The sequence below is a fragment of the Hypanus sabinus genome, chromosome 31 (assembly GCF_030144855.1).
Source record: "Hypanus sabinus isolate sHypSab1 chromosome 31, sHypSab1.hap1, whole genome shotgun sequence".
Lineage (NCBI taxonomy): Eukaryota > Metazoa > Chordata > Chondrichthyes > Myliobatiformes > Dasyatidae > Hypanus > Hypanus sabinus.
This window is the reverse complement of record NC_082736.1, coordinates 34917810-34934813: the sequence shown is the minus strand read 5'-3', so window position 1 is coordinate 34934813 and position 17004 is coordinate 34917810.

The following is a 17004-nucleotide window of genomic DNA, read 5'->3' as shown; positions in this document are numbered from 1 at the left end:
AATCATGGTGAATCTCCTCTGCACCCACTCTTATCCAGGCAGCATCCCGGTGAATCCCCTCTGCACCCTCTCTAACCCAGCCTGAATCCTGGTGAATCTCCTCTGCACCTTTCCTAATTCAGGATGAATCCTGGTGAATCTCCTCTGCACCCTGTCTAATCCAGGCAGCATGCTACTGAATCTCATCTGCACCCTCTCCCATTCAGGCAGCAACCTGGTGAATCTCCTCTGCACCCTCTCTAATCCAGACAGCATCTTGCAAAATCTCCTCTGCAGCCTCTCTTATCCAGGCAGCATCCTGGTGAATCTCCTCTGCACCCTCTAATCCAGGCTGAATCGTGGTGAATCTCCTCTACACCCTCTCTAATCCAAGCAGCATCCTGGTGAATCTCCTCTGCACCCTCTCTAATCCAGGCAGCATCCTGGTGAATCTCCTCTGCGCCCTCTCTAATCCAGGCAGCATCCTATTGAATCTCCTCTGCACCCACTCTTATCCAGGCAGCATCCTCGTAAATCTCCTCTGCACCCTCTCCCATCCAGGCAGCATGCTGGTGAATCTCCTCTGCACCCTCTCTAATCCAGACAGAATCCTGGTAAATCACCTATGCACCGTCTCTAATCCTGGCTGCATCCTGTTGAATCTCCTCTGCACCCTCTCTAATCCAGTCTGAATCCTGTTGAATCTCCTCTGCACCCTCTCAAATCCAGGATGAATCCTGTTGAATCTCCTCTGCACCCTCTCTAATCCAGACAGCAAACTGGTGAATCTCCTCTGCACCCTCTCTAATTCAGACTGCAACCTGGAAAATCTCCAGTGCACCCTCTCTAACCCAGGCTAAATTCTGCTCAATCTTCAGTCCACACTCTCTAATCCAGACCGCGTCCTTGTGAATCTCCTGTGCACACTCTCCAATCCAGACAGCATCCTGTTCAATCTCTTCTGCACGCTCTCTAATCCAGGCAGCATCCTGGTGAATCTCCTCTGCACCCTCTCTAATCCAGGAAGCATCCTGGTGAATCTCCTCTGCACACTCCCTAATCCAGGCTGAATCCTTTTGAATCTCCTCTGCACCCTCTCTCATCCAGGCAGAATGTGGGTGAATCTCCTCTGCACCCTCTCTAATCCAGGCAGCATCTTGGTGAATCTCCTGTGCACCCTCTCTAATCCAGGCTGAATCCTGGTGAATCTCCTCTGCATCCTCTCTAATCCAGGCAGCACCCTTGTGAATCTCCTCTGCACCCTCTCTAATCCAGGCAGCATCCTGGTAAATCTCCTCTGCACCCTCTCTAATCCAGGCTGAATCCTGGTGAATCTCCTCTGCATCCTCTCTAATCCAGGCAGCACCCTGGTGAATCTCCTCTGCACCCTCTCTAATCCAGGCAGCATCCTGGTGAATCTCCTCTGCACCCTCTCTTATCCAGGCAGCATCCTGGTAAATATCCTCTGCACCCTCTCTAATCCAGACTGCATCCTGGAAAATCTCCTCTGCGCCCTCTCTAATCCAGCTTGAATCATGGTGAATCTACTCTGCACCCTCTCTAATCCAGGCAGCATCCTGGTAAATCTCCTCTGCACCCTCTCTAATCCAGTCAACATCTGATTGAATCTAATCTGCACCCTCTCTAATCTAGGTTGAATCCTGCTGAATCTCCTCTCAACCCTCTCTAATCCAGTCTGAATACTGTTGAATCTCCTCTGCAACCTCTCTAATCCAGGCAGCATGCTGGTGAATCTCTCTCTGCACACCCTCTAATCCAGACAGTTCCCTGGTGAATCTCCTCTTCACCCTCTTTAATCCAGGATGAATCCTGGTGAATCTCCTCTGCACCCTCTCTAATCCAGTCTGAATACTGTTGAATCTCCTCTGCAACCTCTCTAATCCAGGCAGCATGCTGGTGAATCTCTCTCTGCACACCCTCTAATCCAGACAGTTCCCTGGTGAATCTCCTCTTCACCCTCTCTAATCCAGGATGAATCCTGTTGAATCTCCTCTGCACCCTCTCTAATCCAGACAGCATCCTGCAAAATCTCCTCTGCACCCTATCTGATCCAGGCAGCATCCTGGTAAATCTCCTCTGCACCCTCTCTAATCCAGACAGCATCCTGGTGAATCTACTCTGCACCCTCTCTAAATCAGAGAGCATCCTGGTGAATCTCCTCTGCGCCCTCTCTAATCCAGCTTGAATCATGGTGAATCTACTCTGCACCCACTCTTATCCAGGCAGCATTCTGGTAAATCTCCTCTGCACCCTCTTTATTCCTGGCAGCATCCTGGTGAATCTCCTCTGCGCCCTCTCTAATCCATCTTGAATCATGGTGAATCTCCTCTGCACCCACTCTTATCCAGGCAGCATCCCGGTGAATCCCCTCTGCACCCTCTCTAACCCAGCCTGAATCCTGGTGAATCTCCTCTGCACCCTGTCTAATCCAGGCAGCATGCTACTGAATCTCATCTGCACCCTCTCCCATTCAGGCAGCAACCTGGTGAATCTCCTCTGCACCCTCTCTAATCCAGACAGCATTTTGCATAATCTCCTCTGCAGCCTCTCTTATCCAGGCAGCATCCTGGTGAATCTCCTCTGCACCCTCTAATCCAGGCTGAATCGTGGTGAATCTCCTCTACACCCTCTCTAATCCAAGCAGCATCCTGGTGAATCTCCTCTGCACCCTCTCTAATCCAGGCAGCATCCTGGTGAATCTCCTCTGCGCCCTCTCTAATCCAGGCAGCATCCTATTGAATCTCCTCTGCACCCACTCTTATCCAGGCAGCATCCTGGTAAATCTCCTCTGCACCCTCTCCCATCCAGGCAGCATGCTGGTGAATCTCCTCTGCACCCTCTCTAATCCAGACAGAATCCTGGTAAATCACCTATGCACCGTCTCTAATCCTGGCTGCATCCTGTTGAATCTCCTCTGCACCCTCTCTAATCCAGTCTGAATCCTGTTGAATCTCCTCTGCACCCTCTCAAATCCAGGATGAATCCTGTTGAATCTCCTCTGCACCCTCTCTAATCCAGACAGCAAACTGGTGAATCTCCTCTGCACCCTCTCTAATTCAGACTGCAACCTGGAAAATCTCCACTGCACCCTCTCTAACCCAGGCTGAATTCTGTTCAATCTTCAGTCCACACTATCTAATCCAGACCGCGTCCTTTTGAATCTCCTGTGCACACTCTCCAATCCAGACAGCATCCTGTTCAATCTCTTCTGCACGCTCTCTAATCCAGGCAGCATCCTGGTGAATCTCCTCTGCACCCTCTCTAATCCAGGAAGCATCCTGGTGAATCTCCTCTGCACACTCCCTAATCCAGGCTGAATCCTTTTGAATCTCCTCTGCACCCTCTCTCATCCAGGCAGAATGCGGGTGAATTCCTCTGCACCCTCTCTAATCCAGGCAGCATCTTGGTGAATCTCCTGTGCACCCTCTCTAATCCAGGCTGAATCCTGGTGAATCTCCTCTGCATCCTCTCTAATCCAGGCAGCACCCTGGTGAATCTCCTCTGCACCCTCTCTAATCCAGGCAGCATCCTGGTAAATCTCCTCTGCACCCTCTCTAATCCAGGCTGAATCCTGGTGAATCTCCTCTGCATCCTCTCTAATCCAGGCAGCACCCTGGTGAATCTCCTCTGCACGCTCTCTAATCCAGGCAGCAACCTGGTAAATCTCCTCTGCACCCTCTCTAATCCAGGCAGCATCCTGGTGAATCTCCTCTGCACCCTCTCTTATCCAGGCAGCATCCTGGTAAATATCCTCTGCACCCTCTCTAATCCAGTCTGCATCCTGGAAAATCTCCTCTGCGCCCTCTCTAATCCAGCTTGAATCATGGTGAATCTACTCTGCACCCTCTCTAATCCAGGCAGCATCCTGGTAAATCTCCTCTGCACCCCCTCTACTCCAGGCAGCATCCTGGTGAATCTCCTCTACACCCTCTCTAATCCAGACTGCATCCTGGAAAATCTCCTCTGCACCCTCTCTAATCCAGGCTGAATGCTTTTCAATCTCCTATGCACCATCTCTAAACCAGACAGTTTAATGGTGAATCTCCGATGCACACTCTCTAATCCAGGCTGCATCCTGGTGAATCTCCTCTGCACCCTGTCTAATCCAGGCAGCATGCTGGTGAATCTCCTCTGCGCCCTCTCTAATCATCATGAATCATGGTGAATCTCCTCTGCACCCACTCTTATCCAGGCAGCAACCTTGTGAATCTCCTCTGCATCCTCTCTAATCCGGACAGCATCCTGGAAAATCTCCTCCGCACCCTCTGTAATTCAGGCAGTATCCTGGAAAATCTCCTCTGCACCTTCTCCAATCCAGTTTGAATCCTGGTGAATCTCACCTGCACTCTCTCTAATCCAGGCAGCATCCTGGTACATCTCCTCTGCACCCTCTCTAATCCAGGCTGCATCCTGTACAATCTCCTCTGCACCCTCTCTAACCCAGGCTGATTCCTTGTGAATCTCCGTTGCACCCTCTCTAATCCAGCTTGAATCATGGTGAATCTACTCTGCACCCTCTCTAATCCAGGCAACATCCTGGTAAATCTCCTCTGCACCCTCTCTAATCCAGACAACATCTGATTGAATCTAATCTGCACCCTCTCTAATCTAGGTTGAATCCTGCTGAATCTCCTCTCAACCCTCTCTAATCCAGTCTGAATACTGTTGAATCTCCTCTGCAACCTCTCTAATCCAGGCAGCATGCTGGTGAATCTCTCTCTGCACACCCTCTAATCCAGACAGTTCCCTGGTGAATCTCCTCTTCACCTTCTTTAATCCAGGATGAATCCTGGTGAATCTCCTCTGCACCCTCTCTAATCCAGTCTGAATACTGTTGAATCTCCTCTGCAACCTCTCTAATCCAGGCAGCATGCTGGTGAATCTCTCTCTGCACACCCTCTAATCCAGACAGTTCCCTGGTGAATCTCCTCTTCACCCTCTCTAATCCAGGATGAATCCTGTTGAATCTCCTCTGCACCCTCTCTAATCCAGACAGCATCCTGCAAAATCTCCTCTGCACCCTATCTGATCCAGGCAGCATCCTGGTAAATCTCCTCTGCACCCTCTCTAATCCAGACAGCATCCTGGTGAATCTACTCTGCACCCTCTCTAAATCAGAGAGCATCCTGGTGAATCTCCTCTGCGCCCTCTCTAATCCAGCTTGAATCATGGTGAATCTACTCTGCACCCACTCTTATCCAGGCAGCATTCTGGTAAATCTCCTCTGCACCCTCTTTATTCCTGGCAGCATCCTGGTGAATCTCCTCTGCGCCCTCTCTAATCCATCTTGAATCATGGTGAATCTCCTCTGCACCCACTCTTATCCAGGCAGCATCCCGGTGAATCCCCTCTGCACCCTCTCTAACCCAGCCTGAATCCTGGTGAATCTCCTCTGCACCCTGTCTAATCCAGGCAGCATGCTACTGAATCTCATCTGCACCCTCTCCCATTCAGGCAGCAACCTGGTGAATCTCCTCTGCACCCTCTCTAATCCAGACAGCATCTTGCAAAATCTCCTCTGCAGTCTCTCTTATCCAGGCAGCATCCTGGTGAATCTCCTCTGCACCCTCTAATCCAGGCTGAATCGTGGTGAATCTCCTCTACACCCTCTCTAATCCAAGCAGCATCCTGGTGAATCTCCTCTGCACCCTCTCTAATCCAGGCAGCATCCTGGTGAATCTCCTCTGCGCCCTCTCTAATCCAGGCAGCATCCTATTGAATCTCCTCTGCACCCACTCTTATCCAGGCAGCATCCTGGTAAATCTCCTCTGCACCCTCTCCCATCCAGGCAGCATGCTGGTGAATCTCCTCTGCACCCTCTCTAATCCAGACAGAATCCTGGTAAATCACCTATGCACCGTCTCTAATCCTGGCTGCATCCTGTTGAATCTCCTCTGCACCCTCTCTAATCCAGTCTGAATCCTGTTGAATCTCCTCTGCACCCTCTCAAATCCAGGATGAATCCTGTTGAATCTCCTCTGCACCCTCTCTAATCCAGACAGCAAACTGGTGAATCTCCTCTGCACCCTCTCTAATTCAGACTGCAACCTGGAAAATCTCCACTGCACCCTCTCTAACCCAGGCTGAATTCTGTTCAATCTTCAGTCCACACTCTCTAATCCAGACCGCGTCCTTGTGAATCTCCTGTGCACACTCTCCAATCCAGACAGCATCCTGTTCAATCTCTTCTGCACGCTCTCTAATCCAGGCAGCATCCTGGTGAATCTCCTCTGCACCCTCTCTAATCCAGGAAGCATCCTGGTGTATCTCCTCTGCACACTCCCTAATCCAGGCTGAATCCTTTTGAATCTCCTCTGCACCCTCTCTCATCCAGGCAGAATGCGGGTGAATTCCTCTGCACCCTCTCTAATCCAGGCAGCATCTTGGTGAATCTCCTGTGCACCCTCTCTAATCCAGGCTGAATCCTGGTGAATCTCCTCTGCATCCTCTCTAATCCAGGCAGCACCCTGGTGAATCTCCTCTGCACCCTCTCTAATCCAGGCAGCATCCTGGTAAATCTCCTCTGCACCCTCTCTAATCCAGGCTGAATCCTGGTGAATCTCCTCTGCATCCTCTCTAATCCAGGCAGCACCCTGGTGAATCTCCTCTGCACGCTCTCTAATCCAGGCAGCAACCTGGTAAATCTCCTCTGCACCCTCTCTAATCCAGGCAGCATCCTGGTGAATCTCCTCTGCACCCTCTCTTATCCAGGCAGCATCCTGGTAAATATCCTCTGCACCCTCTCTAATCCAGACTGCATCCTGGAAAATCTCCTCTGCGCCCTCTCTAATCCAGCTTGAATCATGGTGAATCTACTCTGCACCCTCTCTAATCCAGGCAGCATCCTGGTAAATCTCCTCTGCACCCCCTCTACTCCAGGCAGCATCCTGGTGAATCTCCTCTACACCCTCTCTAATCCAGACTGCATCCTGGAAAATCTCCTCTGCACCCTCTCTAATCCAGGCTGAATGCTTTTCAATCTCCTATGCACCATCTCTAAACCAGACAGTTTAATGGTGAATCTCCGATGCACACTCTCTAATCCAGGCTGCATCCTGGTGAATCTCCTCTGCACCCTGTCTAATCCAGGCAGCATGCTGGTGAATCTCCTCTGCGCCCTCTCTAATCATCATGAATCATGGTGAATCTCCTCTGCACCCACTCTTATCCAGGCAGCAACCTTGTGAATCTCCTCTGCATCCTCTCTAATCCGGACAGCATCCTGGAAAATCTCCTCCGCACCCTCTGTAATTCAGGCAGTATCCTGGAAAATCTCCTCTGCACCTTCTCCAATCCAGTTTGAATCCTGGTGAATCTCACCTGCACTCTCTCTAATCCAGGCAGCATCCTGGTACATCTCCTCTGCACCCTCTCTAATCCAGGCTGCATCCTGTACAATCTCCTCTGCACCCTCTCTAACCCAGGCTGATTCCTTGTGAATCTCCGTTGCACCCTCTCTAATCCAGACAGCATCCTGGAGAATCTCCTCTGCACCCTCTCTAATCCAGACTGCATCCTGGAAAATCTCCTCTGCACCCTCTCTAATCCTGGCTGAATGCTTTTCAATCTCCTATGCACCATCTCTAAACCAGACAGTTTAATGGTGAATCTCCGATGCACACTCTCTAATCCTGGCTGCATCCTGGTGAATCTCCTCTGCACCCTGTCTAATCCAGGCAGCATGCTGGTGAATCTCCTCTGCGCCCTCTCTAATCATCATGAATCATGATGAATCTCCTCTGCACCCACTCTTATCCAGGCGGCATCCTGGTAAATCTCCACTGCACCCTCTCTACTCCAGGCAGCATCCTGGAAAATCTCCTCTGCACCCTTTCTAATCCTGGCTGAATCCTGGTGTATCTCCTCTGGACCCTCTCTAATCCAAACAGCATTCTGGTGACTCTCCTCTGCACCCTCCCTAATCCACACAGCCTCCTGGAAAATCTGCTCTGCACCCTTTCTGATCCATCCTGAATCCTGGTGAATCTCCTCTGCACCCTCTCTAATCCAGACAGCATCCTGCAAAATCTCCTCTGCACCCTCTCTAATCCGGACAGCATCCTGGTAAATCTCCTCCGCACCTTCTGTAATCCAGGCAGAATCCTGGAAAATCTCCTCTGCACCTTCTCCAATCCAGTTTGAATCCTGGTGAATCTCCTCTGCGCTCTCTCTAATCCAGGCTGAATCCTGTTGAATCTCCTCTGCACCCTCTCTAATCCAGACAGCATCCTGGTGAATCTCCTCTGCACCCTCTCTAATCCAGGCAGCATCGTGGTACATCTCCTCTGCACCCTCTCTAATCCAGGCTGAATCCTGTTGAATCTCCTCTGCACCCTCTCTAATCCAGACAGCATCCTGGTAAAACTCCTCTGCACCCTCTCTAACCCTGATAGCATCCTGGTGAATCTCCTCTGCACCCATTCTAATCCAGGGAGCATCCTTGTGAATCTCCTCTGCATCCTCTCTAATCCGGACAGCATCCTGGTAAATCTCCTCCGCACCCTCTGTAATCCAGACAGTATCCTGGAAAATCTCCTCTGCACCCTCTCCAATCCAGTTTGAATCCTGGTGAATCTCGTCTGCACTCTCTCTAATCCACGTTGAATCCAGGTGAATCTCCTCTGCATTCTCTCTAATCTAGGCAACATCCTGGTACATCTCCTCTGCACCCTCTCTAATCCAGGCTGAATCCTGTACAATCTCCTCTGCTCCCTCTATAATCCAGAGAGCATCTGATTGAATCTCCTCTGCACCCTCTCTAATCCACGTTGAATCCAGGTGAATCTCCTCTGCATTCTCTCTAATCTAGGCAACATCCTGGTACATCTCCTCTGCACCCTCTCTAATCCAGGCTGAATCCTGTTGAATGTCCTCTGCACCCTCTCTAATCCAGGCTGAATCCTGTACAATCTTGTCTGCACCCACTCTAATCCAGACAGCATCCTTCTGAATCTCCTCTGCACCCTCTCCAATCCAGACAACATCTGATTGAATATAATCTGCACCCTCTCTAATCTAGGTTGAATCCTGCTGAATCTCCTCTCCACCCTTTCTAATCCAGGCAGCAGCCTGGTCAATCTCCTCTGCACCCTCTCTAATCCACACAGCATCCTGCAAATTCTCCTGTGCATCCACTCTAATCCAGACAGTATCCTGGTAAATCTCCTCTGCACCCTCTCCAATCCAGGCAGCATCCTCGTGAATCTACTCTGCACCCGCACCAATCCAGGCTTATTCCTTGTGAATCTCCTATGCACCCTCTCTAATCCATCCTGAATACTTGTGAATCTCCTCTGCACCCTCTCTAATCCACACAGCATCCTGCAAATTCTCCTGTGCATCCACTCTAATCCAGACAACATCATGGAAAATCTCCTCTGCACCCTCTCTAATCCAGGTTGAATCCAGGTGAATCTCCTCTGCACACTCTCTAATCCAGACAGGATCCAGTTGAATCTCTTGTGCACTCTCTCTAAGCCAGACAGTACCCTGGTAAATCTCCTCTGCACCGTCTGTAATCCAGGCTGAAATCTGGTGAATCTACTCTGCACCCTCTCTAATCTAGGCAGCATGCTGGTGTATCTCCACTGCACCCTCTCTAATCGAGACAGCATCCTGGTTAATCTCCTCTGCACCCTCTCTAAACCAGGCAGCATGCTGGTGTATCTCCACTTCACCCTCTCTAATCGAGACAGCATCCTGGTTAATCTCCTCTGTATCCTCTCTAATCCAGACAGCATCCTGCAAAATCTCCTCTGCACCCTGTCTAATCCAGGTTGAATTCTGGTGAATCTCCTCTGCACTCTCTCTAATACAGGCAGCACACTGGTGAATCTCCTCTGCACCATCTCTAATCCAGGCAGCATCCTGGTGAATCTCCTCTGCACCCTCTCTAATCCAGGCTGCATCCTGGTGAATCTCCTCTGCACCCTCTCTAATCCAGCCTAAATCCTAGTGAATCTCCTCTGCACCCTCTCTAATCCAGACAGCATCCTGGAAAATCTCCTCTGCACCCTTTCTAATCCTGGCTGAATCCTGGTGTATCTCCTCTGGACCCTCTCTAATCCAAACAGCATTCTGGTGAATCTCCTCTGCACCCTCCCTAATCCACACAGCCTCCTGGAAAATCTGCTCTGCAACCTTTCTGATCCATCCTGAATCCTGGTGAATCTCCTCTGCACCCTCTCTAAACCAGAGAGCATCCCATTGAATCTCCTCTGCACCCTTTCCAATCTAGGTTAAATCCTGGTGAATCTCCTCTGCACCCTCTCTAATCCAGACAGCATCCTGCAAAATGTCCTCTGCACCCTCTCTAATCTAGGTTGAATCCTGGTGAATCTCCTCTGAACCCTCTCTAATCCAGACAGCATCCTGGTGAATCTACTCTGCACCCTCTCTAAACCAGAGAGCATCCCATTGAATCTCCTCTGCACCCTCGCTAATCTAGATAAATCCTGGTCAATCTCCTCTGCACCCTCTCTAATCCAGACAGCATCCTGCAAAATCTCCTCTGCACCCTCTCTGATCTAGGTTGAATCCTGGTGAATCTCCTCTGCACCCTCTCTAATCCAGGCAGCATCCTGGTGAATCTCCTCTGCGCCCTCTCTAATCCAACTTGAATCATGGTGAATCTACTCTGCACCCACTCTTATCCAGGCAGCATCCTGGTAAATCTCCTCTGCACCCTCTCCCATCCAGGCAGCATGCTGGTGAATCTCCTCTGCACCCTCTCTAATCCAGACAGAATCCTGGTAAATCACCTATGCACCGTCTCTAATCCTGGCTGCATCCTGTTGAATCTCCTCTGCACCCTCTCTAATCCAGTCTGAATCCTGTTGAATCTCCTCTGCACCCTCTCAAATCCAGGATGAATCCTGTTGAATATCCTCTGCACCCTCTCTAATCCAGACAGCAAACTGGTGAATCTCCTCTGCACCCTCTCTAATTCAGACTGCAACCTGGAAAATCTCCACTGCACCCTCTCTAACCCAGGCTGAATTCTGTTCAATCTTCAGTCCACACTCTCTAATCCAGACCGCGTCCTTGTGAATCTCCTGTGCACACTCTCCAATCCAGACAGCATCCTGTTCAATCTCTTCTGCACGCTCTCTAATCCAGGCAGCATCCTGGTGAATCTCCTCCGCACCCTCTGTAATCCAGGCAGTATCCTGGAAAATCTCCTCTGCACCCTCTCCAATCCAGGCAGCATCCTCGTGAATCTCCTCTGCACCCGCACCAATCCAGGCTTATTCCTTGTGAATCTCCTATGCACCCTCTCTAATCCATCCTGAATACTTGTGAATCTCCTCTGCACCCTCTCTAATCCACACAGCATCCTGCAAATTCTCCTGTGCATCCACTCTAATCCAGACAACATCATGGAAAATCTCCTCTGCACCCTCTCTAATCCAGGTTGAATCCAGGTGAATCTCCTCTGCACACTCTCTAATCCAGACAGGATCCTGTTGAATCTCTTGTGCACTCTCTCTAAGCCAGACAGTACCCTGGTAAATCTCCTCTGCACCGTCTGTAATCCAGGCTGAAATCTGGTGAATCTACTCTGCACCCTCTCTAATCTAGGCAGCATGCTGGTGTATCTCCACTGCACCCTCTCTAATCGAGACAGCATCCTGGTTAATCTCCTCTGCACCCTCTCTAAACCAGGCAGCATGCTGGTGTATCTCCACTTCACCCTCTCTAATCGAGACAGCATCCTGGTTAATCTCCTCTGTATCCTCTCTAATCCAGACAGCATCCTGCAAAATCTCCTCTGCACCCTGTCCAATCCAGGTTGAATTCTGGTGAATCTCCTCTGCACTCTCTCTAATACAGGCAGCACCCTGGTGAATCTCCTCTGCACCCTCTCTAATCCAGGCAGCATCCTGGTGAATCTCCTCTGCACCCTCTCTAATCCAGGCTGCATCCTGGTGAATCTCCTCTGCACCCGCTCTAATCCAGCCTAAATCCTAGTGAATCTCCTCTGCACCCTCTCTAATCCAGACAGCATCCTGGAAAATCTCCTCTGCACCCTTTCTAATCCTGGCTGAATCCTGGTGTATCTCCTCTGGACCCTCTCTAATCCAAACAGCATTCTGGTGAATCTCCTCTGCACCCTCCCTAATCCACACAGCCTCCTGGAAAATCTGCTCTGCAACCTTTCTGATCCATCCTGAATCCTGGTGAATCTCCTCTGCACCCTCTCTAAACCAGAGAGCATCCCATTGAATCTCCTCTGCACCCTTTCCAATCTAGGTTAAATCCTGGTGAATCTCCTCTGCACCCTCTCTAATCCAGACAGCATCCTGCAAAATGTCCTCTGCACCCTCTCTAATCTAGGTTGAATCCTGGTGAATCTCCTCTGAACCCTCTCTAATCCAGACAGCATCCTGGTGAATCTACTCTGCACCCTCTCTAAACCAGAGAGCATCCCATTGAATCTCCTCTGCACCCTCGCTAATCTAGATAAATCCTGGTGAATCTCCTCTGCACCCTCTCTAATCCAGACAGCATCCTGCAAAATCTCCTCTGCACCCTCTCTGATCTAGGTTGAATCCTGGTGAATCTCCTCTGCACCCTCTCTAATCCAGGCAGCATCCTGGTGAATCTCCTCTGCGCCCTCTCTAATCCAACTTGAATCATGGTGAATCTACTCTGCACCCACTCTTATCCAGGCAGCATCCTGGTAAATCTCCTCTGCACCCTCTCCCATCCAGGCAGCATGCTGGTGAATCTCCTCTGCACCCTCTCTAATCCAGACAGAATCCTGGTAAATCACCTATGCACCGTCTCTAATCCTGGCTGCATCCTGTTGAATCTCCTCTGCACCCTCTCTAATCCAGTCTGAATCCTGTTGAATCTCCTCTGCACCCTCTCAAATCCAGGATGAATCCTGTTGAATCTCCTCTGCACCCTCTCTAATCCAGACAGCAAACTGGTGAATCTCCTCTGCACCCTCTCTAATTCAGACTGCAACCTGGAAAATCTCCACTGCACCCTCTCTAACCCAGGCTGAATTCTGTTCAATCTTCAGTCCACACTCTCTAATCCAGACCGCGTCCTTGTGAATCTCCTGTGCACACTCTCCAATCCAGACAGCATCCTGTTCAATCTCTTCTGCACGCTCTCTAATCCAGGCAGCATCCTGGTGAATCTCCTCCGCACCCTCTGTAATCCAGGCAGTATCCTGGAAAATCTCCTCTGCACCCTATCCAATCCAGTTTGAATCCTGGTGAATCTCGTCTGCACTCTCTCTAATCCACGTTGAATCCAGGTGAATCTCCTCTGCATTCTCTCTAATCTAGGCAACATCCTGGTACATCTCCTCTGCACCCTCTCTAATCCAGGCTGAATCCTGTACAATCTCCTCTGCTCCCTCTATAATCCAGAGAGCATCTGATTTAATCTCCTCTGCACCCTCTCTAATCCAAACAGCATCCTGGAAAATCTCCTCTGCACCTTCTCTAATCCACGTTGAATCCAGGTGAATCTCCTCTGCATTCTCTCTAATCTAGGCAACATCCTGGTACATCTCCTCTGCACCCTCTCTAATCCAGGCTGAATCCTGTTGAATGTCCTCTGCACCCTCTCTAATCCAGGCTGAATCCTGTACAATCTCATCTGCACCCACTCTAATCCAGACAGCATCCTTCTGAATCTCCTCTGCACCCTCTCCAATCCAGACAACATCTGATTGAATCTAATCTGCACCCTCTCTAATCTAGGTTGAATCCTGCTGAATCTCCTCTCCACCCTCTCTAATCCAGGCAGCAGCCTGGTGAATCTCCTCTGCACCCTCTCTAATCCAGGTTGAATCCAGGTGAATCTCCTCTGCACCCACTCTAATCCAGACAGGATCCTGTTGAATCTCCACTGCACCCTCTCTAATCCAGGCAGCATCCTGTTGAATCTCTTGTGCACTCTCTCTAAGCCAGACAGTACCCTGGTAAATCTCCTCTGCACCGTCTATAATCCAGGCTGAAATCTGGTGAATCTACTCTGCACCCTCTCTAATCCAGGCAGCATGCTGGTGTATCTCCACTGCACCCTCTCTAATCGAGACAGCATCCTGGTTAATCTCCTCTGTATCCTCTCTAATCCAGACAGCATCATGCAAAATCTCCTCTGCACCCTGTCTAATCCAGGTTGAATTCTAGTGAATCTCCTCTGCACTCTCTCTAATACAGGCAGCACCCTGGTGAATCTCCTCTGCACCCTCTCTAATCCAGGCAGCATCCTGGTGAATCTCCTCTGCACCCTCTCTAATCCAGGCTGCATCCTGGTGAATCTCCTCTGCACCCTTTCTAATCCTGGCTGAATCCTGGTGTATCTCCTCTGCACCCACTCTAATCCAGACAGCATCCTTCTGAATCTCCTCTGCACCCTCTCCAATCCAGACAACATCTGATTGAATCTAATCTGCACCCTCTCTAATCTAGGTTGAATCCTGCTGAATCTCCTCTCCACCCTCTCTAATCCAGGCAGCAGCCTGGTGAATCTCCTCTGCACCCTCTCTAATCCACACAGCATCCTGCAAATTCTCCTGTGCATCCACTCTAATCCAGACAGTATCCTGGTAAATCTCCTCTGCACCCTCTCCAATCAAGGCAGCATCCTCGTGAATCTCCTCTGCACCCGCACCAATCCAGGCAGCATCCTTGTGAATCTCCTATGCACCCTCTCTAATCCATCCTGAATACTTGTGAATCTCCTCTGCACCCTCTCTATTCCAGACAACATCATGGAAAATCTCCTCTGCACCCTCTCTAATAGAGGTTGAATCCAGGTGAATCTCCTCTGCACCCTCTCTAATCCAGGCTGCATCCTGGTGAATTTCCTCTGCACCCTCTCTAATCCAGCCTAAATCCTAGTGAATCTCCTCTGCACCCTCTCTAATCCAGACAGCATCCTGGAAAATCTCCTCTGCACCCTTTCTAATCCTGGCTGAATCCTGGTGTATCTCCTCTGGACCCTCTCTAATCCAAACAGCATTCTGGTGAATCTCCTCTGCACCCTCCCTAATCCACACAGCCTCCTGGAAAATCTGCTCTGCAACCTTTCTGATCCATCCTGAATCCTGGTGAATCTCCTCTGCACCCTCTCTAAACCAGAGAGCATCCCATTGAATCTCCTCTGCACCCTTTCCAATCTAGGTTAAATCCTGGTGAATCTCCTCTGCACCCTCTCTAATCCAGACAGCATCCTGCAAAATGTCCTCTGCACCCTCTCTAATCTAGGTTGAATCCTGGTGAATCTCCTCTGAACCCTCTCTAATCCAGACAGCATCCTGGTGAATCTACTCTGCACCCTCTCTAAACCAGAGAGCATCCCATTGAATCTCCTCTGCACCCTCGCTAATCTAGATAAATCCTGGTGAATCTCCTCTGCACCCTCTCTAATCCAGACAGCATCCTGCAAAATCTCCTCTGCACCCTCTCTGATCTAGGTTGAATCCTGGTGAATCTCCTCTGCACCCTCTCTAATCCAGGCAGCATCCTGGTGAATCTCCTCTGCGCCCTCTCTAATCCAACTTGAATCATGGTGAATCTACTCTGCACCCACTCTTATCCAGGCAGCATCCTGGTAAATCTCCTCTGCACCCTCTCCCATCCAGGCAGCATGCTGGTGAATCTCCTCTGCACCCTCTCTAATCCAGACAGAATCCTGGTAAATCACCTATGCACCGTCTCTAATCCTGGCTGCATCCTGTTGAATCTCCTCTGCACCCTCTCTAATCCAGTCTGAATCCTGTTGAATCTCCTCTGCACCCTCTCAAATCCAGGATGAATCCTGTTGAATCTCCTCTGCACCCTCTCTAATCCAGACAGCAAACTGGTGAATCTCCTCTGCACCCTCTCTAATTCAGACTGCAACCTGGAAAATCTCCACTGCACCCTCTCTAACCCAGGCTGAATTCTGTTCAATCTTCAGTCCACACTCTCTAATCCAGACCGCGTCCTTGTGAATCTCCTGTGCACACTCTCCAATCCAGACAGCATCCTGTTCAATCTCTTCTGCACGCTCTCTAATCCAGGCAGCATCCTGGTGAATCTCCTCCGCACCCTCTGTAATCCAGGCAGTATCCTGGAAAATCTCCTCTGCACCCTCTCCAATCCAGTTTGAATCCTGGTGAATCTCGTCTGCACTCTCTCTAATCCACGTTGAATCCAGGTGAATCTCCTCTGCATTCTCTCTAATCTAGGCAACATCCTGGTACATCTCCTCTGCACCCTCTCTAATCCAGGCTGAATCCTGTACAATCTCCTCTGCTCCCTCTATAATCCAGAGAGCATCTGATTTAATCTCCTCTGCACCCTCTCTAATCCAAACAGCATCCTGGAAAATCTCCTCTGCACCTTCTCTAATCCACGTTGAATCCAGGTGAATCTCCTCTGCATTCTCTCTAATCTAGGCAACATCCTGGTACATCTCCTCTGCACCCTCTCTAATCCAGGCTGAATCCTGTTGAATGTCCTCTGCACCCTCTCTAATCCAGGCTGAATCCTGTACAATCTCATCTGCACCCACTCTAATCCAGACAGCATCCTTCTGAATCTCCTCTGCACCCTCTCCAATCCAGACAACATCTGATTGAATCTAATCTGCACCCTCTCTAATCTAGGTTGAATCCTGCTGAATCTCCTCTCCACCCTCTCTAATCCAGGCAGCAGCCTGGTGAATCTCCTCTGCACCCTCTCTAATCCACACAGCATCCTGCAAATTCTCCTGTGCATCCACTCTAATCCAGACAGTATCCTGGTAAATCTCCTCTGCACCCTCTCCAATCCAGGCAGCATCCTCGTGAATCTCCTCTGCACCCTCCCTAATCCACACAGCCTCCTGGAAAATCTGCTCTGCAACCTTTCTGATCCATCCTGAATCCTGGTGAATCTCCTCTGCACCCTCTCTAAACCAGAGAGCATCCCATTGAATCTCCTCTGCACCCTTTCTAATCTAGGTTAAATCCTGGTGAATCTCCTCTGCACCCTCTCTAATCCAGACAGCATC